Genomic DNA, 27920 nt, shown 5'->3' on the forward strand with positions numbered 1-27920 from the left:
AACTTGATGAATCTTGAAGATAATCATGTTAAGTGAAGTAATCCACTCATAAGGACAAATACTGCACAATTCCATTTATTTGGTGTATCTGAAGTAATCAAGCTCATAGAAGCAGAAAGTAGATTGGTGATTGCCAGGGAATGGGGAGAAGGAAACAGAGACTTGCTGTTGAAATGGGTGTAGAGTTTCAGTCGTGTGAGATGAGTGAGTTCTAGAGATCTGTGTACAATGATGCACTACACTGTACACTTGAAAAATTGTTAGGAAGGTAGATTTCATGTTATGTGTTCTTTTCACAATAATAATTATTATTAGTAGTAATCTGTTGCTAATCCAATTTGCTTGTAAATCTTCTTACATTTAATACTTTCTTTAAAAAATTTTGAAGGAATGGAAATATTTTAGTGTCCTGCTACCTTAAACTCTAGGATTAAAGAAAGACAAAATGTATTGTCTGATCAGCTTTTTGTTGTTTGATTGCTAAGTTGTGTCTGACTCTGTGACTCCATGAGTACAAACTGCAAGTCTCCTCTGTCCTCCACTATTTCCCAGAGTTTGCTCAAATTCATGTCCATTGAGTTGGTGGTACTATTTAACCATCTCATCCTCTGCCACCACCCACTTCTCCTTTTACCTTCAGTCTTTCCCAGGATCAGGGTCTTTTCCAATGAGCTGGCTCTTCACACCAGTTGGTCAAAGTATTGGAGCTTCAGCTTCAGCATCAGTCCTTCCCGTGAATATTCAGGGTTGATTTCTTTTAAGATTGACTGGTTTGATCTCCTGCAGTCCAAGGGACTCTCAAGTTTTCTCCAACACCACAATTTGAGAGCATTAATTCGATGCTCAGCTTTCTTTATGGATCAACTCATGACTCAACTCAACACTTGTACATGACTTTACTACATGGACCTTTGTCAGACAGAGCCTGGCAGGTTACAGTTCATAGGGCCACAAAAACTTGGACACAACTGAAATGATTTAGCATGCATGCACCTCTGTCAGGAAAGTTGCGTCTCTGCTTTTTAATACACTGTCTAGGATTGTCATGGCTTTCCTTCCAAGGAGCAAGCATCTTTTAATTTCATGGCTTCAGTCACTATCCACAGTGATTTTGAAGTGCAAGAAAATAAAATCTGTCACTGTTTTCACTTTTTCCCCTTCTGTTTACCATGACATGATGGTACCACATGCCATGATCTTAGTTTTTTGAATGTTGAGTTTCAAGTCAGCTTTTCACTCTCCTCTTACACTTTCATCAAGAGGTTCTTTAGTTCCTTTTCAATTTCTGCTATTAGAGAGGTATCATCTGAATTTCTGGTATTGCTTTTCTTTGGGATTGGAATGAAAACTATCTTTTTTCAGTCCTGTGGCCACTCCTGAGTTTTTCAAATTTGCCATCATATTGAGTGCAACTCTTTAACAGTATCATCTTTTAGGATTTAAAATAACTCAGCTGGAATTTCATCACCTCCACTAGCTTTGTTCATAGTAATGCTTCCTAAGGCCCGCTTCACACTCCAGGTTGTCTGGCTCTAGGTGAATGACCACACTATCATGGTTATCTGGGCCATTAAGACCTTTTTGTATAGTTCTGGAATCTCTTCTGCTTCTATGAGGTCCTTGCTGTTCCTGTCCTTTATTGTGCCCATCATTGCATGAAATGTTCCCTTGGTACCTCCAATTTCCTTAAATAGATCTCTAGTCCTTCCCATTCTATTGTTTTCCTCTATTTCTTTGCATTGTTCACTTAAGAAGGCTTTGTTACTTCTCCTTGCTTTTCTCTGGAATTCTGCATTCAGGTGAGTATATTTTTCCCCTTCTCCTTTGCCGTTCACTTCTCTTCTTTTCTCAGTTATTTCTAAGGCTTCATCAGACAACCAATTTGCCTGCTTGCATTTCTTTTCTTGAGGATGCTTTTGGTCACCACTTCCTGTACAGTGTTATGAGCTTCTGTCCACAGATCTTCAGGCACTCTGTCTACCAGATCTAATCCCTTGAATCTATTTGTCACTGCCACTGTATAATCATAAAGGATTTGATTTAGGTCATACCTGAATGGTCTAGTGATTTTCCCTACTTTCTTCAATTTAAGCCTGAATTTTGCAATAAGGAGCTCATGATCTAAGCCACAGTCAGTTCCCAGTCTTGTTTTTGCTGACTGTATAGAGCTGTTCCATCTTCGGCTACAAAGAATATAATCAGTCTGATTTCAGTATTGACCATCTGCTGATATCCCTTTGTAGAGTCATCTCTTGTGTTGTTGGAAAAGAGTGTTTGCTATGACCAGTGTGTTCTCTTGGCAAAACTCTGTTAGCCTTTGCCCTGCTTCATTTTGTACTCTAAGGCCAAACTTCCCTGTTATTCTAGGTATCTCTCAATTTTCTACTTTCGCATTCCAATCTCCTATCATGAAAAGGAAATTTTTTTTGGTGTTAGTTCTAGAAAGTCTTGTAAGTCTTCAAAGAACCATTCAGATTCAGCTTATTTGGCATTATGTTGTTGGGGCATTTACTTGGATTACTGTCATATTGAATGGTTTGCCTTGAAAATAATCCGAGATCATTCTGTCGTTTTTGAGATTGTACCCAAGTGCTGCATTTCAGACTCTTTTGTTAACAATGAGGTATACTCCGTTTCTTCTAAGGGATTCTTGCCACAGTAGTAGATATAATAGTCATCTGAATTAAATTCACCCATTCCTGTCTATCTTAGTTCACCGATTCCTAAAATGCTGATGTTTACTCTTGCCATCTCCTGCTTGACCATGTCCAATTTATCTTGATTCATGGACCTAATATTCCAGGTTCCTACGCAATATTGTTCTTTAGAGTATCAGACTTTAATTTCACCACCAGGCACATCCACAAGTGAGCATCATTTCCACTTTGGCTCAGCCTCTTCATTCTTTCTGGAGCTATTTCTCTGCTCTTCCCCAGTAGCATATTGGACACCTACCAACCTGAGGGGCTCATCTTCTGCTGTCATATCTCTTTTTGTATAGTTTTTCTGTATATTCTTATGACTTCCTCTTAATCTCTTCTGCTTCAGTTAAGTCCTTAACATTCCTGCCCTCTGACCAGTACTTACCTCTAGAACAGTGCTGTTTGACCTAAGTGTTACAACAGTTCAACCAGGAAGGGCACCAAAAGTAAAGCCATACATAGTCAAATGATTAAGGGCATAAGCTAAGGAGACAAATCCCAGTCTCAACTCTGGCTGGCTTTGTCATTTGAGGAAATTACCTGGGATTTGGTGCTTCACTTACTCAGATATAAAAATCATAATAATGTTTCTCTTGCAGCATTATTGTAACAGTTAAGTGAGATATACACCTAAAATGCTCAACTTAGGCAAAATAACTATTACTTTTAATTTGTACTCACAGTAAATAAAGAACTCAGGTTGCAAATGATTATATGTATATGTGCATGTACATGTAATTGGCTTGTTTTATATAAGTGAACTGCATGAAAGCGTGACCTTTAACATTTCTGTTACAGTCCAAATAACTATTTCATGATATATTTATCTTGTCAAGTTCAAATGTTTTTTCAAAGTGGGTCACTTTAATCTTCATCTACAAACTGCAGACTTATTTATGACAGATTATGTATGTTTTTTGTCTTCTTATCTCCACCCCAGTATCTAACAAAGTACATTGTCTACTGTAGACTCAGTAACATTTTGAAAACTGAATTAACATTTTAAAATTTAATTTTGGTACCTCATTGTGGTTTTGATTTGCATTTCTCTGATAATGAGTGATGTTGAGCATCTTTTCATGTGTTTGTTAGCCATCTGTATGTCTTCTTTGGAGAAATGTCTGTTTAGGTCTTTGGCCCATTTTTTGATTGGGTCGTTTATTTTTCTGGAATTGAGCTGCAGGAGTTGCTTGTATATTTTCGAGATTAGTTGTCAGTTGCTTCATTTGCTCTTATTTTCTCCCATTCTGCAGGTTGTCTTTTCACCTTGTTTATAGTTTCCTTTGTTGTGCAGAAGCTTTTAAGTTTAATTAGGTCCCATTTGTTTATTTTTGTTTTTATTTCCAAATTTCTGGGAGGTGGGTCATAGAGGATCCTGCTGTGGTTTATGTCGGAGAGTGTTTTGCCTATGTTATCCTCTAGGAGTTTTATAGTTTCTGGTCTTACATTTAGATCTTTAATCCATTTTGAGTTTATTTTTGTGTATGGTGTTAGAAAGTGTTCTAATTTCATTCTTTTACAAATGGTTGACCAGTTTTCCCAGCACCACTTGTTAAAGAGATTGTCTTTAATCCATTGTATATTCTTGCCTCCTTTGTCAAAGATAAGGTGTCCATAGGTGTGTGGATTTATCTCTGGGCTTTCTGTTTTGTTCCATTGATCTATATTTCTGTCTTTGTGCCAGTACCATACTGTCTTGGTGACTGTGGCTTTGTGGTAAAGCCTGAAGTCAGGCAGGTTGATTCCTCCAGTTCCATTCTTCTTTCTCAAGATTGCTTTGGCTATTCAAGGTTTTTTGTGTTTTCATAAAAATTGTGAAAATATTTGTTCTAGCTCTGTGAAAAATACCGTTGGTAGCTTGATAGGGATTGCATTGAATCTATTGATTGCTTTGGGTAGTATACTCATTTTCACTATATTGCTTCTTCCGATTCATGCCAGTCAGAATGGCTGGGATCCAAAAGTCTACAAGCAGTAAATGCTGGAGAGGGTGTGGAGAAAAGGGAACCCTCTTACACTGTTGGTGGGAATGCGAACTAGTACAGCCACTATGGAGAACAGTGTGGAGATTCCTTAAAAAACTGGAAATAGAATTGCCTTATGACCCAGAAATCCCACTGCTGGGCATACACACTGAGGAAACCAAAATTGAAAGAGACACATGTACCCCAGTGTTCATCGCAGCACTGTTTATAATAGCCAGGACATGAAAGCAACCTAGAAGTCCATCAGCAGATGAATGGATAAGAAAGCTGTGATACATATACACAATGGAGTACTACTCAGCCATTAAAAAGAATTTGAATCAGTTCTAATGAGGTGAATGAAACTGGAGCCTATTATACAGAGTGAAGTAAGCCAGAAAGAAAAACACCAATACAGAATACTAATGCATATATATGGAATTTAGAAAGATGATAATGATAACCCTGTATGTAAGACAGCAAAAGAGACGTAGATGTATAGAACAGTCTTTTGGACTCTGTGGGAGAGGGAGAGGGTGGGATGATTTGGGAGAATGGCATTGAAACAGGTATAATATCATATATGAAACAAATTGCCAGTCCAGGTTTGATGCATGATACTGGATGGTTGGGGCTGGTACACTGGGATGACCCAGAGGGATGGTACGGGTAGGGAAGAGGGAGGGGGGGGGTTCAGGGTGGGGAACATGTGTATACCCATGGTGGATTCATGTTGATGTATGGCAAAACCAATACAATATTGTAAAGTAATTAACCTCCAATTAAAATAAATTTATATTAAAAAATAAAATAAAATTTAATTTTGGAAAAAAAGTACTGCAAGTATTTCGTTAGAAGAGAGTAGAACTTGCTCATTTCTTCAACCATTTCAAAATCAAAATCCTTTAACTGGATTATTTATGTAAGTATTTGCCTTCTGAGGGAGCTCCTGATGGGAGAGTTTATTTTATAGTACTATATGGCTCAGATGGTAAAGAATCTGCCTTCAGTGTAGGAGACCTGGGTTCAGTCCCTGGGTCAGGAAGATTCCTTGGAGAAGGACATGTCAACCCACTCCAGTATTGCGTGGAGAATTCCATGGACAGAGGGCCCTAATGGGAAAGAGCTGGACATGACTGAACGACAAACACCTTACACTTTACATGCAGTCAGGAGGATTATAAAGGGCCTGGACAGTTCATTTATTATGATTTCCAGCTTTGTAAAATAGGAAATTAAAATCCAAATTGACCTAGAGGCTGGACTCTCAAGGGTTCAGGCCATAGTCTTCTGGTTTCCGTAACCCAGCTACACTGAATCAAGACCCCTGGTTTCATTACAACTGAGACCATAACTGATAGAACAGCTTTCAGTGGACTTAAGAGTATTTCTGTCTGTGAAGAAAGGAATACATTAGCATTTATTCCATTATACTCTCTGAAAGTCTTTCCCCTTCTCTCCTCTCAAAATTACACACACAGTTTTTGAAACATTCAGGCAAGAAGCACATGCAAAGTCCATCTGACCACTAGGGGGCCACCATGAGAACGGACAATCCTATAAGAAACTGGTATCTAAACTGGTATCCCCGTCATTCTGTCAACGGAAAACAGTGCTGTGGATTACTAAAACATGAAAAATATTCCCTTGCAGAAACTGCAGTCTTTGTTCAGATGACAGTGCTTTAACTGCAAAAGTCACTGTTGGTAAAATACGGTGCAGCCCAAGATTCAGATTCAATATATTTCATTCACTAACTTAATTCAAATGGTAATTTCCCTTCAACAGTGACATGATATTTTATCATTTTAAAAAGTTATTATTCATTTTTGTTGAGATAAATGGTATTGTGGATAGTTTTCTTTGTAAGTCCTTGGCCTTTAAAAATATTTTTTAACTATTTATTTCAAAAAGAGAGAAGTATATAGGAAAATAGATTAAAGAAACGTGGCCATGTGCATCACATAATATCCAAACAACACAAGATATTTTATATTTCATAGGTCTATTTATGTAATATGGCTTTATATTTAAATGGCATACGTAGATGGATAGAAAGAAATTAAAATCTCATGACAAACCTCAACTGTAAATAATAGCTAGATTTGTAGGACATAATTACAGATCTTTAACAAAACCAGAAAGACACTATATACACAAAGTGTTCAAAAAATGAATATTTAAACCATTAAAAATTATGTAAAGGTGAATATATGTTTATTTGCCTACATCCGTTACTCTGTTATGCTAGACAGTGTGGTTATGCCAAACCACTGCTGGAATTTAATGATAGGTTAGATGTTTAATACGCAAACTACAGGCAAATTCCTTCTTTACTCCAAGTGTATTTATGTCTTAAAGGACTTAGAATAGTGCTTCTAACCAAGGAAGATCCCTCCCACGCAGGGATATTTGGCCATGTTTAGCAGCATATTTATAAAACTGTGAAGAAATAAAAGAAAGTAATTATCATACAGGAGAAAAATTTCCTTTAGGAAGAAGGAAGAATGTTATGATTGAGACCAGGTACCTGGAGGATCCAAACTCCATTTCTTAATCTGAATTAAGCTTGAGACATCGTCTTATGCAGCTTCCTGTCTGTTTTTACAATAGATTATTTTTAAAATCTCATAGCAAACATTGTATTAAAGGTTTTATTCCATAATAAAAAATCATTTTATAAAAGCAAGCCACTCATTGCCCAATGTTTGTTCAGATATCTTAGATGATCTCACACACAAAATTGAGGGAATGACACAGAAGTCATACGAGGTAACCATGGTGCCATAGAGTAGACATTGCCCTTGCAGATGACACCATGCAAGCGAAGTCTGGGTTGAATGTTCTTCAACCATGCTTTCAACACACATCCTTTGCCTCATATTCATAGTCCCTTACAATTTTAATTGACACAATCTGCGGGGAAAAAAATGACTTTCTAATATAAAAGGTAGGTGTTACCATAATTGTAGTACTTAATCACTATTTCTATGACAGTTTACTACCATCAGAAACTCATATTTTCAATCTGTCATGTGTAATGACAAGTACTGCATGTTTAGCAAAATTACATTAGCATTTCATTAAATATACACAGTAAAATGGGTGACATTTCAAAGGCCCTGAAGACTTGCCATTTGCAGGGATTGTTTAGGTCAGTAATTCTAATCATACTGCTCATTTGTAGCCAAGTCTCAATTATCCACATGTAGACAATCCACAAGAGACATTGTATGATAATTCATGTCAACAGTCCCTGCTTTTTGTCTATAAATGTGAGTCCAGGACCAGAGCGCAGGCAAAGGGAGTGAATGCTTTAGAAAGCATTTGCTCCAATGCCTAATGAGGAAAATGAGACTGAAAATGGTTAAATGACTTGTCCAAGGTCAATCATCTAATAAATAGTAAAAACATGGAACCAGAATCCAGGTTTGTTTGATCCTAGGACCAGAGTTTCCAGCACCTTTTGAATAATTTACACAGTGTGTTCTTTGTGGGCTTTTTCATGATTTAACCTGTTTTTAGTAATGTTTACATCACACGTGTTACTTGTGACCCCCAAATGTTACCACTGCCACACTATGTGTAGAAAAGTTGTATTTCAGTGGAAAAGCACACACTGTCTACAGCACATCCCTCTCCATTTAAAAACGTTGGTTCAGTGGAAGCTCTTTTACAACTCTGTAAGCTGTAGATAACTGAGAGTAATGCAAAGATTAATCTGGTTTTCAGATATGTAAGTTTTATCTACTGGCCGTCCAACTGATCTCCCTCCACTCTATGGAAGAGGTCAATTTTGTCTCCATTTTCCCATCCATTTTGATATTCCTTATTGATAAATATCTACAGTCTTTGGATTGTCTTTTGAACTGGTTATAGCATTTTCTTGATCCCTTCACTCATATTAACAAGTTAAATAAAATTTAATATATGTCCATTTGTACATTTTTATGAAAGTCATGAGTTTCTTGTTTTTTGAAAATTATCTTTTAATTACAACTGTTACTAGCACTATTGTGATTTCTACTAACAGAGATACCAGTGCTACTGAATTTGCTGAGGTTTTGTGTCATAGAGAGGAGGGCACAGCAACCCACTCCAACATTCTTGCCTGGAGACTCCCATGGATAGAGAAGCCTGGTAGGCTATAGTCCATGGGATCTCACAGAGTCGGACATGACTGAAGTGAGTTAGCACGCATGCATGTCATCAGGAGTTCACTATAGTCTTCAAAGCAGGCTAATGTTTTATTTGCACTAACTGATGTCATCCTCACAAAAATCCTAAAAGTAGGTGAATCTTATTATTAACCCTCCTTTTCAAAGGAAGAACCTGAGGCTCAGAGAGTTTAATTCACTTGTACCTGGTAACACAGGTGATGTCATTGCTAGATCTTGATGTCCAGTTGTATCTGACTCCAGAACTCATGCTTGTAATCATAACATACTGTCATAAGCCAAAATGTTCTCTCTGCTGGAGAATGGAACCATAAATACCAACTGTATAGAAAAAAAAAGATAACTCAAGCTAAGCTGATGTTTTGTATCAGTTTATTATATGATTGTCTTTTAATTGTGCCTGAAATATGAAATTTAATCTTGTCAGGGAAAGGGGAAAGTCAGCACAAGGTCAAGACAATAGCATTAAATCTATTTAACTCTTCCAAACTCTTCCAAATCTATTTAACTCTTCCAAAGTTAACTCTTTAACACGTGTGATGTAAACATTATTACATGTTAAATCGTGAAAAAGACCACAAAGAACACAATGTGTAAATTATTCAAGGTGCTGGAAACTCTGACCCTAGCATCAAACAAACATGGATTCTAGTTCCATGTTTTTGCTATTTATTAGATGATTGTCCTTGGACAAGTCATTTAACCACTTTCAATCTCATTTTCCTCATTAGGCATTGAAGCAAATGCTTTTTAAATTGTCTCCACCATTGTATTAAAAATAATGTCAAATACCCAAGTGTGGATCACAATAAACTGTGGAAAATTATGAAAGAGTTAGGAGTATCAGACCACTTGACCTGCCTCTTGAAGAATGTGTGTGAAGATCAGGAAGCAACAGTTAGAACTGGATATGGAACAATAGACTGGTTCCAAATAGGAAGAGGAATACGTCAAGGCTGTATATTGTCAAACTGCTTATTTAACTTATATGCAGAGTACATTATGAGAAATGCTGGGCTGGAAGAAGCACAAGCTGGAATCAAGATTGTCAGGAGAAATATCAATAACCTCAGATATGCAGATGACACCACCCTTATGGCAGAAAGTGAAGAGGAACTAAAAAGCCTCTTGATGAAAGTGAAAGAGGAGAGTGGAAAAGTTGGCTTAAAGCTCAACATTCAGAAAACTAAAGTCATGACATCTGGTCCCATCACTTCATGAGAAATAGATGGGGAAACAGTGGAAACAATGTCAGACTTTATTTTGGGGGGCTCCAAAATCACTGCAGATGGTGACTGCAGCCATAAAATTAAAAGAGGGTTACTCCTTGGAAGGAAAGTTATGACCAAACTAGATAGCATATTCAAAAGCAGAGATGTTACTTTGCCAACAAAGGTCCATCTAGTCAAGGCTATGGTTTTTCCAGTAGTTATGTATGGATGTGAGAGTTGGACTATAAAGAAAGCTGAGCACCGAAGAATTGATGCTTTTGAATTGTGGTGTTGGAGAAGACTCTTGAGAGTCCCTTGGACTGCAAGGAGATGCATCCAATCCATCCTAAAGGAGATCAGCCCTGGGTGTTCATTGGAAGGTCTGAAGTTGAAGCTGAATTTCCAATTCTTTGGCCACCGGATAAGAAGAGCTAACTCATTTGAAAAGACCCTGATGCTGGGAAAGATTGAGGGCAGGAGGAGAAGGGGACAACAGAGGATGAGATGGTTGGATGGCATCACCGACTCAATGGACATGAGTTTGGGTGGGCTCCGGGTGTTGGTGTTGGACAGGGAGGCCTGGCGTGCTGCAGCTCATGGAGTCGCAAAGAGTCGGACATGATTGAGCGACTGAACTGAACTGAACTGAAGGTATCATGACTCGAAACAATAAGGTGAAAATATGCAACAAAAATGTTTTCCACGTGGCATTAGAGAACACTGTGTTAGAATTTTGCTACCAGGGGTTATTTCCTTCTTCATTATTAAAAATAATGGTGAGACAATATCACCAAATCCAATACAATATAACTAGACAGTGACACACTTTATTTTCTTAGGTTCTAAAATCACTGCAGATGGTGACTGCAGCCGAAGGTGGGGGTGGGGGCGGGGGGAGATGCTCACTCCTTGGAAGGAAAGCTATGACAAACCTAGACAGCATATCAAAACGCAGAGACATTACTTTGTCAACAAATGTCCATATAGTCAAACCTATGATTTTTCCAGTAGTCATGTACAGATGTGAGAGTTGGACCATTAAAAAAGGCTGAGTGCCGACGAATTGATGCTTTTGAGCTATGGTGTTGGAGAAGACTTTTGAGAGTCCCTTGGACTGCAAGGAGGTCAAACCAGTCAATCCTAAAGGAAATCAATCCTGAATACTCATTAGAAGGACTGATGCTGAAACTGAAGCTCCAGTACTTTGGTCACCTGATGGGAAGAGCAGACTAATGCTGGGAAAGATAGAAGCCAGGAGGAGAAGGGGACGACAGACGATGAGATGGTTGGATGACATCACTGACTCAATGGACAAGAATTTGAGCAAGCTCTGGGAGATGGTGAAGGACAGGGAAGCCTGACGTGCTGCAGTCCATGGGGTTGCAGAGTCAGACAGGACTGAGTGACTGAACAACGACAGCGACTGTTGCTGAAGTTGAAGCTCCAACGCTTTGGCCACCTGATGCAAAGAGTCAGCTCATTGGAAAAGACTCTGATGATCGGAAAGATTGAAGACAAAAGGAGAAGGGGCCGGCAGAGGATGAGATGGTTAGATAGCATCCCTGACTCAATGGACATGAATTTGAGTAAACTCCAGGAGATAGTGGAGGACAAAGGAGCCTGACGTGTACAGTCCATGGGTTTGCAAAGAGTTGGACATGACTTAGCAACTGAACAGCAGCAACAAAAATACAGATGTACATTTCTTTATCCAACAAGGACACTTTCTAAAAGCTATTTTTAATATTTTCTTGCAATAAAATAATAAGTAGCTCTCTGATACTATTATTTGTTCTTATCAATCTTTATACATTGCCATCTTTTGGTCTTTCATCTTTCATTTCTGAATCGTACCAAATTTCTCCATCTTCTAGATTTTCACGACATTCTTTTATATTTTTCTCTTTGGGAACTGAACAGATTTCATATTTATTTACTGTCAGGGTCATTTCCCCCTGAATTTTTACCTGCAGGGCCACTAGCCTGAGGATCACAAAGTGATGTGGTAATTTCAAGTCAGAGGTACAAGTTCAGTCCACTAATGAATGGATCACTTATATGTCCACTAACTCCCCACTAAGAATTTGGACTTCAGATTTGGCAGAACCAAAAGTGATGGGAAACGTAAATCCACAGAAGGGTTTGTGTTAAAGAATGATGATGAAGAGAGGCCAATGGTCCTTCTCTTTGGTTTCCAGACTCATGTATTCTAGCTATTGGGTCAACGTAAATCAGTTATTCATTCAGTCTATATCCCACACTCTGCAAAGTGTTGACCCTGAGCACCACAGCAGCATTTTCTACACCTATCCTTTCAGCCTCACATTTCATTGTTTATCGAGAGTGATGCATTTTGCTTCCTAACCTTTTCTCACACTTGAACCCAGTACTACTGCCTGATCTCAGGTCATTATCACCTACCTGAATTTTGCACTGCTTCCTAGGTGGTGCTTTTCCATCTTGTCTCATCTATTTTCAGTGGTGGCAATCGTAATCCAAATGAAATGCCCTCTCTTCCAACTTACTTCCAGATCTGCATTTGACATCCTTCCAATCCCTATTGACGTTTCACTGAATTACTCATTATCCCACCCACAGATTCAGCTGGCTCTTCGAGCTTGACCGCTGGCATTGCTTTCTGCTTACTCTGGATGCATTCATTTGCTATGTTTCGAAACCTCCCTCTGTCTACACTGTCTCACGTTATCCTGGTCCGGTCTATCCTGGACAAGGACCATAAGTCTGGACTAGAGTGGGGTGGACTGTTCTCTTGCCATGTGTGCCCTCGCCTGCCAGGAGGGATCTAGACACTTCTTGCCACTGAAGTAAGTGGTGGTTCCTTTATGCCAGGGATGTTTTGTACATGCCATCCCCTACATCTAAATGTCCTTCCCTTCTTCCTACTAGCAGGATCACTATTCAAGAATCAGTTCATATATTACTTTCTCTAGTAAGCCTCCCGTAGGTGTAATAAAAAATATTCAGCCAGTTCTGTAATTGACACTTAGCAGAAATAGGATACTTGTCACATTAATAATAATAACACAAAAATAACACAAAAGCACACAGGTTATTAAATGCTTACTACAGGCTGTTCTCTGTGTTCGTCACAGGTGTTGCACTGGCCTGTGTGACTCAGTCAGCATCCAAACTGTGGGCTTCCTAAGCAGAATCTGTTCTCTTCCCGTTCAGTGTCTAACGTATAGTCTAATTCAAGGCGTCATGATTGGTGTTCATAAACAGTTTCTGAACTGAATTAAATTAAATCATTGGGACACATTCAGTGTACCATCCCTTTTTCTACATGGATCATAAAACAGTAATTCTTTCATATTATGTCACTTAACACATTACAATTTCAAACTTAATTCTTGCCTAAGAGTCTTTCTTCCGAACAACTGGCTTCAATATTGCATAACAGTTTTGTTTGCCCTGATGGCAGGGTTTTGTCTCCACAATAACAGCTTCCAGGACTGCAGAAAGGACTTTAAAACTCGTTATTCCAGTAGAGACTGGTGGAGGTGAAGACAGAGGAGAGCAGGCAAAAGTCCCATCATGTTTGGCACATGGAGTGTTTGCTGTACTTTCTGCAGTGTGTGCCAGTGCCTCTGTTTAACTGAGTTAAGGATTAACATATTGAACAAGCAAAGAATTGCTCAACCTCCTGGGTACATGGGTCTTGTTCTGTGTGTGACAGGTAAGCCTATTATTTGAGTATGAACTGTACCTGCTGGGAAGTCTCTGTATGTCCTGTGCACGAAGTCTTTGCTGCTCACCCAGAGTGAAAACATTTAGTAGTCTGCTCATGGGAAACAGAGTCTGCCTTGCCTCCAGGCATAGAAGCCTGAAACAAATTAAGTTTCCATCTCTCCCCTGGCTATTTGGGTTTGAGCAATCTTGAAAGCAGCCTAGTAAACAGGCAGACAAGACTCCACTTGAGTTGCAACCCTATTTATAATCTAAAGCCAAGGACTTTTGTGGAATCCCAGACCAGGCTGGGGCACGTTAGATGGGTAATAAAGAATCAAAGAACTGCAATTTAGAGGTAGGGGTAGGGCACGACAGTGCCGTTGAATGAAAACAGATGCAATTGTCAACATGTCTCCCTGTGAGAAGGAGGTCAGAAAACTGCCGAGTGATCAGAAAGTGATCTGTGTCAGAGCAGAGTGGCCAAGGGCTTATGCCAATGAAAGATCTAAGCCAATGTGGAAAGCACGTTTTTAACAAGTAAGTAGTGCTATTTAAGGAGACCAATTGCAAAAGCAGTCTCATTGCCTAATGGGAGAGGGCTCGTCAATCATACAGCACATATTTGCCACCCGGCCTTGGAGCTGACACTATTACATGCTATGCAATGGTAAGCAACAACCCCTGTCCTGGGGCACCAAAATTTTTAAATAGGACACTAACAACAACAACAAAAGGAACATAAAGAGATTTTTTTTAAACCTACAATTTGTAATAAAGGCCTGAAAGAAACAAGCAAACAGAAGGTGCTGTTCTGCTTCTATTCATAGGGTCACTTGGGTAAAGTGTACAAAGATATTCAGATCTATCTCTGTGCATGCCCTCCCCCAAAAAAAACTCCTAATACACACACACCACAGCCTAACCCTCATGACATGTCATGTACAGTCTGCTCCAGCTATACGTTTTGACTGTTCTGGACATTTAATCATTCAACATGGGAGACCAGAGAGTCTGAATTTTATTTATGAAGAATACAACTCCCTATTGAGATATAGCTCTAAGCTTAGAGTTCAGGAGTTTAAATTGTTCAGATAAAGTTGATATAAATCACAGAAAGTAAATGACTGACCAGTTTTTCCATTTCATTCAGTCCAGGTAGCCATGGATCCTGATGGCTTAATATAGGTAATAGCTATAATATTAGCTTTACACAGATTGCAGTCACTTCTTAACAGGACGAAAGAAAAAAATATAGATGGAGAAAAAAAGAGTGGCATGCTGCAGTTTATGGGGTCGCAAAGAGTCAGACATGACTGAGTGACTGAAATGAACTGAACTGAATAGAATGAAACTGACACGAGGTTGTAAGAAACAAAATCATCATTAAAAGATAAAAACCGAATAATATCACATAGCAGACTCAATCGTTACTGACAGAATGATCTAGATATTATTTTAATGAAATGTCATTTCTCTGAGGGACCATTCCTGCCCATCCTCTTATTCCAAACAAAATCCTAATAGAATCTGGATTTGGAAGTGCCTGGATTTCAAGTACCTACCTGGGTGCTGCACATTCTGTGATTGTTCATAATGACATGAGATTGTAAGTCTTCCAAAAATGACTATCCATTCAATTGCTGTTTACATGTATTATAAGTTTATACAATCAGATTCCTTCTGCCTTTTATTTCTTCAACTGGAAAAATTAAAAATTAAACACAAAATCAGCAATAGCTTTAAAAATGTTTTTGTTCTCATGCTTGATTTTTAAACAAACCTGTGTTATACAGATTTGAATTAATTCATGAGTCATGATACACTATCAACACTGATCCATGCATGACCCTCTTTTATTTTACTTAGTTCATTCATTCATTCATTCATTCAACAAATAATAAACATTTGTGAACTCAACATCCAGGGCAAGAACTAGAACACTGATGATTTTTTACATGTATCTTTTCATTCCTCCCCATTCTATCCTCTTGGCTATAGCTCCAATCCAAGTTATCTATCATACTGCTCTTCGTACTTTTTTCCTCTTGTTTTGAAATGTAATTAACATGTTAACTGGACTTACTGTGGTGATTATAGCTTTTTGTAAAAGAAATGGTTTTTATTACGATCAGCAGATGGTTAAGCATTTTTTTATATTGAGTTATCTTTTTCCTTTTTAAAAAAGTCTATTATGCTATATATGACTTCAGAGATTTTCTTGTCATTCATCAATAGGTATGCTTCACCCATGTTGTATATACTTGTGATTCATTAATTTTCCTCCTATGCCATATCACATTCTTGAATGATTCTTTGTATCCATTCTGCTCTCGATGGCTATTTGGATTTTACACAGATATTTAAATTATCTTTCTTTTCCTTATTGTGAGCAGTGCTGCTATAAACATTTTTATACATGTCTCCTGGTAAATGTTCACTTTCACAAGACAGTGGCCAACTGATTTCCAAACTGGTTTTACCATTTTATCCTCTTATTAACCATGTATGATACATTATTGATCTACATCTCTCCATTAATTGGCATTGTTAAACTTTTCACTATTTTAATCAGATGAATGTAAAATGGCATTTTCTTGAAGTCATGATTTATGACAAGTTGATTACTAATTAAGGTAGCTATCTTTAAACATGCTTATTGTTTAGTGGCTTTTCCATAGATTCATTAGACAACTGTCTGTATGAAGCAGTTATCTGTTTGAAGCAATTATCTTAACAAAGAATAACTGATACTGGGTAAGAAAGTATTTCTGACCAAACACTTCCTAATTCAGTTTCTAGAATATTAGCTTTTTCATAAATAATAAATTTATAGGCTTTCTGTCCATATTGTTTGACCTGTGAGTGAAGTGAAGTCGCTCAGTTATATCCGACTCTTTTTGACCCTGTGGACTGTAGCCTATCAGGCTCCTCCCTTCATGGGATTCTCCAGGCAAGAACACTGGAGTGGGTTGCCATTTCCTTCTCCAGGGGATCTTCCCAACCCAGGGATTGAACTCAGGCCTCCCGCACTGCAGGCAGACGCTTTAACCTCTGAGCCACGACCTATAGGGTAGATCTATCATATTTGCCTCTGCTGTTTGCTCACACTTTGACTACGTGACAACTCCAGAAACTCCGGAGTTAAAGTGCACACACAAGGAATGATTTCTCAATGTTACTGATCCTCTCATTCATATGTAGAAGTTAGTTGCAACTTCTTGGAAGTTTATGTGAATTATGGAATTGAATTATGTTAGATCTAAGATCTGTTTTTAGTTGAGTATAAAGTTTTTTTCTATGTCTTCAAATATGTATGTGCTTATTTGGGGACCAAAATACACAGATCAACATTAGAGACCAGGCAAAAAAGCTATATTTTCCTTTCCTATGATACAGGGGTTTATTTGATTTCTAAAAGATGTCATTTATAAAAGAATCCAAGTAGTCTAAAAATTTCTAAGGAATCTATAAATCACTTTTCTACTGGCATCATCATGCATAGGTGGATAAGACAACATCTACAATTCATTTCATGTACTCCATCATGAAAACATTAATTAATTAGCATCATATCCAAAAGGTTGTAGGAGATGATCATATATGTTGCACATTTACCAACTTGGTTATCCAGTATCAACAAATATTCTCATCTTTGTTATGTATCAGGAAAGCGAAAGTAGGAAGTTGAGAAGAAAATTTAAAAGAATCACAGGGTCTTGAAATACCTGTAGTTGCCACCCCAATTCTAGGGGTACTACCTTGTGTGAGGGCCCCTGCATCTCTTCAGGTAAAATGATAACATATTCATATCTTAAGTGACTATATGGCCTTACTGGGGGAAAATGTAATTATATAGTCAAAACTCAATTACTATCTTCTCAAAATAAAGAGATTTCCTTTTGTAATGACAATTTGCTATCAATTTTGGGAAAAATTAAGAATTGATTTGTTTTTGAAACTCATTCCAAATGTATTTTTGTTATGTACTAATCAACATAGAATTGTTTGGTTGCTTTTCAGGAAAAAAGGATATTTCACTTGCAAATAATATCCTCTCACAAATTTACTTTGTCAGTTTGAACAATAATCCTTAGATTTCTTCCTTTTTTTTATTGTATGGTTTTATAACAAACATAAATAGTATCATTTAGTTGAATGTCTTATTTCTCCATTTTAACCAGTGTAAACTTTCATGATTTTTCCATAAACAGAAATTAACCATTAAATAAATTGAATCTCTTCAACAAGTTGGTTATAGTATATATTTTGACTTAAAAGTGTCTGCTGTTAATGTGCAACTTGGTTCAAGGCACCTGTTATATTTATAACAAACTGTCTTCAGTCAATGCAAAAAATATTGCACCATAGTGCCAGGTTGGTAGATGACTGGAACAGAAGAGAAACAGATTGAAATATAAGTGGTTAGTCCTCATGGTACATGCACCTTCAGCAATGGAACAGTATACTCATATACTCAGTAGTATACTCAGTATACTCATTCAAACTCAGCAAACATTCCTCAAACACACATCCAAAGAATCAAATTCTTGACACAATTAATGTGAAGATAGGCAGTAGGTACTCAGTGAATTCTAACTTTGAGTTAGAAGATACATTCTTTAGCTTTCCACTCTTCAGGGTAAAATACAGATTTTAACCAATAAATCAATAAGTATTTACTGAGTATCTATGATTGCTATAAAAGTGCTTCAGTCAATATGCCAGCAAATTTGAAAAACTCAGCAGTGGCTGCAGGACTAGAAAAGGTCAGTTTTCATTCCAATCCCAAAGAAAGGCAATGCCAAAGAATGCTCAAACTACCACACAATTGCACTCATCTCACACGCTAGCAAAGTAATACTCAAAACTCTCCAAGCCAGGCTTCAACAGTATATGAACCATGAACTTCCAGATGTCCAAGCTGGATTTAGAAAAGGCAGAGGAACCAGAGATCAAATTGCCAACATCCAGTGATCACCAAAAGAGCAAAAGAGTTCCAGAAAAACATAATTCTGCTTTATTGACTATGCCAAAGCCTTTGACTGTATGGATCACCACAAACTGTGGGAAATTCTGAAAGAGATGGAATACCAGACCACCTGACCTGCCTCTTGAGAAATCTGTATGCAGGTCAAGAAGCAATGGTTAGAACCGTACATGGAACAACAGACTGGTTCCAAATAGGGAAAGGAGTATGTCAAGGCTGTATATTGTCACCCTGCTTATTTAACCTCTGTGCAGAGTACATCATGAGAAATGCTAGGCTGGAAGAAGCACAAGCTGGAATCAAGATTGCTGGGAGAAATATCAATAACCTCAAATATGCAAATGACACTACCCTTATGGAAGAAAGCAAAGAAGAACTAAAAAGCCTCTTGATGAAAGTGAAAGAGGAGAGTGAAAGAGTTGGCTTAAAACTCAATATTCAGAAAACGAAGATTATGGCATCTGGTCCCATCCCTTCTTGGCAAATAGATGGGGAGACAGTGGAAACAGTGAAAGACTTTATTTTGGGGGGCTCCAAAATCACTGCAGATTGTGATTGCTGCCATGAAATTAAAGACACTTGCTCCTTGGAAGAAAAGTTATGACCAACCTAGACAGCATATTAAAAAGCAGAGACATTACTTTGTTGACAAAGGTCCATCTAGACAAAGCTTTGGTTTTTCCGGTAGTCATGTTTGAATGTGAGAGTTGGACTATAAATAGAGCTGAGTGCTGAGGAATTGATGCTTTTGAACTGCGGTGTTGGAGAAGACTCTTGAGAGTCCCTTGGACTGCAAGGAGATCCAACCAGTCCATTCTGAAGGAGATCAGCCCTGGGTGTTCTTTGGAAGGAATGATGCTAAAGCTGAAACTCCAGTACTTTGGCCACCTCATGCGAAGAGTTGACTCATTGGAAAAGACTCTGATGCTAGGAGGGGTTGGGGGCAGGAGGAGAAGGGGACGAAGAGGATGAGATGGCTGGAGGCATCACGGACTCAATGAACATGAGTTTGAGTGAACTCCGGGAGTTGATGATGGACAGGGAGGCCTGGAGTGCTGCGATTCATGGGGTCGCAAAGAGTCGGACACAACTGAGTGACTGAACTGAACTGAACTGAACTGAAGATGATGGATGTTAACCAAACTTATTGTGGTAATCATTTCATAATATATATGTCATTATGCTGTGCATCTTAAACTTATATCTCAATAAAACTGGAAAAAATAACGTTTAAATAAGCAAAATGACAGTTTAATATGAAATTAAAGAATAAAAGACTCAGAAAAATGCTTATATATAGAAAAACTCATTAATTAATTTACTATTAGTATTTTGCTAGTATTATTAGAGCTGGATCTACAAGATTTGTAGGAGTTTGTTAATAGGAAAGATAGTAAATATTCTTAACTCAGTGTGCTTTTACAGCCTCCACTTCTCTCCTAAATCTCAGATCTATAGTCTCAACTTTCTATGGCCCATTTCTCTGGATGACAGCATACAGGCCGCAGACGGAAACATACAATGTACAGGCAATGGGAAAAGACAAAGAGGAGTGATTAAACCATTAATAGAGTATAGAAGAAAAAAAACAAGGGTATAACTTTGGAGATCCGCTACATTTCCGGGATAATTAAAGAAAAAAAAATAAACATGAAGAAGAAAACAGACCTGGAGCTCTCAAGGATGATAAAATATCACAGATGCCAAGATGAAGACAGGGGCGTTAGGGCAAAAAAGAAGACATTTATACAGTCAGCCTCCTTCCTACATACTACTGAAGGAGCTTTTTTTTTTCCCCCCACTTTGAAGCAATCCAAACATAAGTATGATGTTTTATGAAAGTTTGTGTCGTTCAAACATGTGCAATAATAAAGTACCTATTTACCCCAACCTCTCTTAAACCTAGGATACTTAATCATTCATAGAACTTGTGAGATTATATTAGATACACTTCATACCAGCATCAGCAGCCATTATGCAGTGATTTAAATCTTGCAGGCAAAATAAACAGCTGGTGAGGGCATTGCTGCTTATATTGCAAAGCTGTGCTGTTTCCATAGCACAATTTGCAACATTTCTTAAATGACATACTTCATGATCGTTTCATATGTGGAGTTCATGATAAATCCTTCTAGTAGTGTCTCTGGTTGAATGAAATTGGCATTTATTAGAGTTTTGAAAAAAAAAACACCCTATCTCATGAGATTATATTACTGTGCATCATTGAAATTAACATAACAATATCATATAAATATCTATAATGTACAAGCATAGTTCTTGACACTGAGAGCTGCTAGAGTAAAATCACGTCATCAGAGATAATTCGCATTCATGGTCTCCAACCTCAGTTATTTCTAAGCTATATCTCCTTGTGCCATCCACCATTCCCTTTCACTTTTCCCTCAGAGGACGTGTTACAAAGTGTTCTTCCTCCTCAAAACCCAGATTTGATTCCTCTTCCCCCACTCTTACTTACGACAGTTTTCTTTAACCTGATCAAGGTGAGAGACTGCAAACAACATCTCTTTCCTCCTTGGTCTGCTAGAGCCTAGAGTGTGTTTCATCTATTTGCATCCTTTCAGCATTCCGTCATTTCCTTAGTGAAAGAAGATGTCTTCTTTCTCTCTGAAGTTCTCTCTCCTGCAGATTCCAATGTCTCCTCAGGAATCTTGTCTCCCCAGTGACCCTACCACCTCCCCGCCGTCACCCAGTCTCTTCCTCCTCTTCTCTCTCTTCCTGTTCCTCCTCCTCCTCTTCCTCTTGCTCTTTCCTCCTGTCATCTTCTCCTTCACCCCCTCCATTTTCTTGTCTTCTCTTTCCTGTTTCCTTCCCTAAAATTGATATACATGTTTATGTGTATATAGAGAGTTAAGGTTCTCCAGTCTTGAATAAAGAAATGCTTCTCTGTGACCCCATACTACTCTGCTTTTTTGCTATCAGACTCCTTAAAGAATTTCATGCTGCAAGAGGTCTCTATTTCCTAATAACCACTTTATCCCTCACCCTGCTGTGATCTGGCTCTTGGTTCTTGTGCCCATTGGAATTGCTCTTGCAAAGGTCTCCAAGGCTTTTATATTTCCCACGACGATGAGTGATTCTCAGTTCTTATCTGACATGACTGTCTGCAGCATTTGACCCATTTGGGTAGTCTCTCCCTGTTCTAAAACCTCTGTCCTCTCTATGTCTCTGAAATACCATGCCTTTTTGGTGCTTCGTCTCTTTATAGATATCAGGCCCTCTTCGTTTTCATGGGACTTGATTTTCTCCTCTCATCTTGGTTTGACCAGTGACCTGGTTCCAAAATGTATGGAAGAGACTCATGAGTTCGGTTTTGTACTTGCACCAGAGCTGCCATGCATTCAACATTTTTTCCATCACAACTGTTATTTTCTGAACTACTGCCTTTAACAAAGGAATCCAGACAATGCAGACCAGACCCCTATCAGGGAGAGAGATACAGAAAAGAATGGAGGGACTGATGCGTGTTCTGTAACTAGTGATGTAGAATTAAGTCTTCTCGATGATTAATTAAGATGTGCTGCTTGTTTGGCTTTCCATTCTGGGTCAGTATTGATAAAATGATGCAAAATCATGGGACAATTAGGGGCCCCCATAACACGTGGTTTATTATGGAGTTTAGGAATTCAAACCAAAGAATAGCAGGAGGTAAAGATGAACACATCAAAAGTAGCCTAATCATGAAAACCCATGTATATCATGCCAAAACAGTGATTCTGTGCATAATAATCAAATAATAAATGTTTGGAGGTTTTAAAAGACATGTTATTTTTCATACCCAGACATTTGGAATCGTTTGGTCTCAGTTGAAGTTCAACTTCGGAAAAAGTTGAAGGAAAAGGTTCTTATGTAATTCTGAAGCAGATCTTCATTTGAGAATCATTAGGCAAAGGAGTTTGGGTTTTAAGAGAAAATTATATAACTAATATAATTGACATAATTAAAAATTCGTGATTACGCACTTCAATAGGGTTCTCAGCACCACTTAGCAATCTCTCCAGATCTCTCCAAATAGCTTTTACCCTCCTCACCCTGTATGAGCTGTAGCCACCAAATACACTTTCTCATTTTCCCCCAGTGAAATTCACAAAACATGTCTGGATATATCCTTTCCCACTCTTCCGCCTGTCACTACAGAATTAGTGTGACTTCCCTCTCTAAAACTCAACTCTCTGCCTGTGTTGTAGATGCCATTCCCTTCCATTCTTTGAGGAACACTTTTTCTTTGGTAATAATTCCTCATGATTGACTCTTCTTGATTCTATCTCTCTTTTTTCCACTAGCACCTTGAAGAAGTCCTTTGACCATATGCTGCTGCTGCTGCTAAGTTGCTTCAGTCATGTCTGACTCTGTGCAACCCCATAGACGGCAGCCCACCAGGCTCCCCCGTCCCTGGGATTCTCCAGGCAAGAACACTGGAGTGGGTTGCCATTTCCTTCTCCAATGCATGAAAGGGAAAAGTGAAAGTGAAGTTGCTCAGTCTTGTCCAACTCTTTAGCGACCCCATGGACTGCAGCCCACCAGGCTCCTCTGTCCATGAGATTTTCCAGGCAAGAGTACTGGAGTGGGGTGCCATTGCCTTCTCCACTTTGACCATATAACTCACTCTAATTACATTCTTTTTCTTAATTATTTTTCAGAACCAAGTAACTTTAAGAATTGCTTCTTTTTACATCCCATTCTATCTTCACTCAGCACACTACTAAAGCTTCTCTTACCAAGATCACAATGACCAACCTCTGGCTAAACATAATGGATACTTCTCAAACTGTTTAGACCTCTCAGCAAAATTCAACACGCTGATTATTCCTTCCTCTGAAAAATCTCTTCTCTAGACATTTAGAATTCCTTCTTTCCTAGTTTCCTTCCTATTTCTTTACTCTCTCCTTCTCAAGATACTTTTCTTGGCTCATCGTTCGCTGCTGCTGCAGTTAAGTCCCTTTAGTCGTGTCCGACTCTGTGCGACACCATAGGCAGCAGCCCACCAGGCTCCGCCATCCCTGGGATTCTCCAGCCAAGAGTACTGGAGTGGGTTGCCATTGCCTTCTCCACATCCTTCGCTACTTACCCCTCATTGTTAGACTTCTCTACAGCTCTACCTGGGCATTCTTTTCACTCATCTACATTTGCTAAATTCTTGACTTTTTTACTCTTATGATTTTAAATATTATATCAATACCAATGGATTCCAAATATATGCCTTTTCTAGATCTTTATTTTAAGTCCAGACCTATATACTCAACTGCAGTCTCACACACAACTATATCTTTGCTCTCCTTTTCAATATGCTTCTCTTCCCCCTTTGCTTCATGTTCCAAAAGTCAGGATGTCATCTATAAAAACACTCTATGTGCTGGTTTATGTCTATTCAGTTCAGTTCAGTCACTCAGTCATATCCAGCTCTTTGCAACCCCATGAACCACAGCACACCAGGCCTCCCTGTCCATTACCAACTCCTGGAATCCACCCAAACTCATGTCCATTGAGTAGGTGATGCCATCCAACCATCTCATCCTCTGTCGTCCCCTTCTCCTCCTGCCCTCTATCTTTCCCAGCATCAGCGTCTTTTCAAGTGAGTCAGCTCTTTGCATCAGGTGGCCAAAGTATTGGAGTTTCAGCTTCAGCATCAGTCCTTCCAGTGAACACTCAGGACTGATCTCCTTTAGGATGAACTGGTTGGATCTCCTTGCAGTCCAAGGGACTCTCAAGAGTCTTCCCCAACACCACAGTTCAAAAGCATCAGTTCCTCAGCACTCAGCTTTCTTTATAGTCCAACTCTCACATCCATACATGACTACTGGAAAAACCATAGTCTTGACTAGATGGACCTTTGTTGGCAAAGTAATGTCTCTGTTTTTCAATATGCTATCTAGATTGGTCATAACTTTTCTTCCAAGGAGTAAGCATCTTTTAATTTCATGGCTGCACTCACCATCTGCAGTGATGTTGGAGCCAAAAAAAAATTAAAGTCAGCCACTGTTTCCACTGTTTCCCCATCTATTTCCCATGAAGTGATGGGACCAGATGCCATGATCTTTGTTTTCTGAATGTTGAGCTTTAAGCCAACTTTTTCACTCTCCTCTTTCACTTTCATCAAAGAGGCTCTTTAGTTTTCTTCACTTTCTGCCTTAAGGGTGGTGTCATCTACATATCTGAGGTTATTGATATTTCTCCCAGCAATCTTGATTGTAGCTTGCGCTTCTTCCAGCCCAGCATTTATCATGATGTACTCTGCATAAAAATTAAATAAGCAGGGTGACAATATACAGCCTTGATGTACTCCTTTTCCTATTTGCAACCAGTCTGTTGTTCCATGTCCACTTCTAACTGTTGCTTCCTGACCTACATATAGGTTTCTCAAGAGGCAGGTCAGGTGATCTGGTATTCCCATCTTTTTCAGAATTTTCTACAGTTTATTATGATCCACACAGTCAAAGGCTTTGTCTTTGTATTATGTCTTGTATTATGTCTATTCAATACATAAACAGATCTTAAATATATCCACCTCCCTATGATACCATAGTTGCCTTAGTCTAAGCCACCATAAAGACTCTAAACTATAAAGTTCTCACACTTCCAATTTTGAATATTCAAATCTATTATTTTTAAATCAATCAACCAAAGTGATTCTTATAAACTACAGCCTGTCAGATCTATGAGTTTTTAAAAGACTTCCAGTGAGACAGGTCATTGTGAAAATTTAGAACACTAAAGACAAAGATCTGGCTGTATAAGCTTCCAGAAAGATTAAAATGTGTTGCAAACTAAGGAATAAAATCAGGATGACACAGGATTTAATAACCACATTGGAATTTTTTTAAAGGATGGAGCAATGACTTCAAAATTCCAAGGAAAAAAGTATTTCAATCTGGAATTTTATATCCAGCCAGGCTAGGTGGAGCATAAAAACAGGATAAAGATTTTTAGATGAATATGAATTTTAAAATGTGTATCTTTCCTTAACTCACTTTTAGGAGGCTACTAGAGGCACTTTCATGCATTGGAGAAGGAAATGGCAATCCACTCCAGTATTCTTGCCTGGAGAATCCCAGGGGCAGAGGAGCCTAGTGGGCTGCCATCTATGGGGTCGCACAGAGTCAGACACAGCTGAAGCAACTTAGTAGCAGCAGCAGAAGATGTATAAAACCAAACAGAATGACTAAAACAAAATAAATTAAGACATAACCCAAGAAGAAAAGATCTAACACAAGAGAAGCAAAGGAATTTTCCAGAGTAACAGGTAAAAAATAAAAAATAAAAGATCTTTTTTTACTTAAAAAAAAGTCACAAAGCACAAAAATGAAAACAAATTTAAAGCTTTTATTTACCTTCCTCTGTCAGAAGAAAAGACAAATATTCATTAAATAAACAATTATGTCAGTCTTAAGAATTCTGAATTTCATTTGAAAGGTAATTTGGAGGTTTTTATTTGTGATAGAAATAATTTTAAGTTGGTGGTCAAGATTTACCCTTGCCCTATGCAACCTCTATAACCTTCTCTTGAGTGTGGATGGAATTCATGAATATAAGATTTCATTCTTGTGTTTACTTTATATTACATGGCAATAGAGAAGGGATTTTGTAGATATAATTGAGATACCAAACTGAGATAAACAAAAGAGAACTTTGCCTGTGTGGGTCTTTAAATTAGAATCTAGGAACTTCCCTGGCAGCCAGTGGTTAAGACTCCACGCTCCAATGCAGAGGGCATAGGTTTGATCCCTGATTGGGGAACCAAGATCCCACACACTGCATGGCTCACCAAAAAAAATTAAAAATTGTAGGCATAAAGGAAACTATACAGTCTTTAAAAACAAAAGTAAATTTAAAAAATAGACTCTAAGCTTTTCTTAAAAGAGAGCTTCACAACAAGATAGATTCTCCTGCAGCATAACGAAGCAAACAATCATGTTGTGAGCTGCCTGTCTAAAGGACCGTGTGGCAAGGACCTGAGGGCAGCCTTTAGGGACTAAGAGCAGTCCCCAGACCACAGCCAGAAAGAAAACAAGGACTTCAGTCTTACAACGACAAGGAATTGAACTCTGCCAACAATCAGGGTAAGCTGTGAAAGTGATCGCAAGGCTCAGAGGAGATCAAAGTTCTGACCTACATTTTCTAAACCTGGGAATAGAAGTGCCATACAACCCAGCAATCCCACTGCTGGCCATATACCCAGAGAAAAGCAGAATTGAAAGAGACACTTGTACTCAAATGTCCATTGCAGCACCATTTAGAATAGCTAAGACATGGAAGCAACCTAAGTATCCATTGGCAGATGAATGGATAAGGAAGTTGTGGTACATATCATATTACTCAGCTATAAAAATGAATGCATTTGAGTCAGTTCTAATGAGGTAGATGAACCTGGAGCCTATTATACAGAGTGAAGTAAGTTAGAAAGACAAAGACGAATATTGTATATTAACACATATATATGAATTTAGAAAAATAGTACCATCGATCCTACATGCAGGGCAGCAAAGGAGACAGAGAGGTAAAGAACAGACTTTTGGACACAGCAGAAGGCAGCAAAAGTGGGATGATTTGAGAGAATACCACTGAAACATGTATATTACCATATGTGAAACAGATGATCAGTGCAAGGTCAATTCATGAAGCAGGGTGCCCAAAGTCAGTGCTCCGGGACAGCTCAGAGGGATAGGGTGGGGAGGGAGGTGGAAGGGGGATTCAGAATGAGGGAGACACATGTATACCTATCATCATGTTCATGCATGTTGATGCATGTTGATATCATGTTGATGCATGGCAAAAAACATCACAATATTGTAAAGCAATTATTCTCCAATTAAAAGAAATTAATTAATTAAATAAAATTCCGAGACAAGGGCTCCATTAAAGAGCACTGAGACTATAGAAACTGAGGTAATAAAAATATGTATTAAGCCCATAAATATATGATGGTAATTTGTTACTCTGCAACAGAAAACTCATCATCAGCTCACAGCATTGGCTTAGCAACCAGAGATTTCAATTGTCTTAAAGCCTAGAGATGAAGGCATCCAAGAAAATTCACTAACTACCATAGCTATCATTTGGAGTCTCTTTTTATAATTGCTCTGCCACAGAAAATAAAATTTAAAGAATTCATGTCCCCTGTCAGTTTAAATCCTCCCACATAGGTGTCTGTACCACTTGGTTTATTCATTCAA

Source organism: Capricornis sumatraensis, chromosome 4 (genome assembly GCF_032405125.1).
Source record: "Capricornis sumatraensis isolate serow.1 chromosome 4, serow.2, whole genome shotgun sequence".
NCBI lineage: Eukaryota > Metazoa > Chordata > Mammalia > Artiodactyla > Bovidae > Capricornis > Capricornis sumatraensis.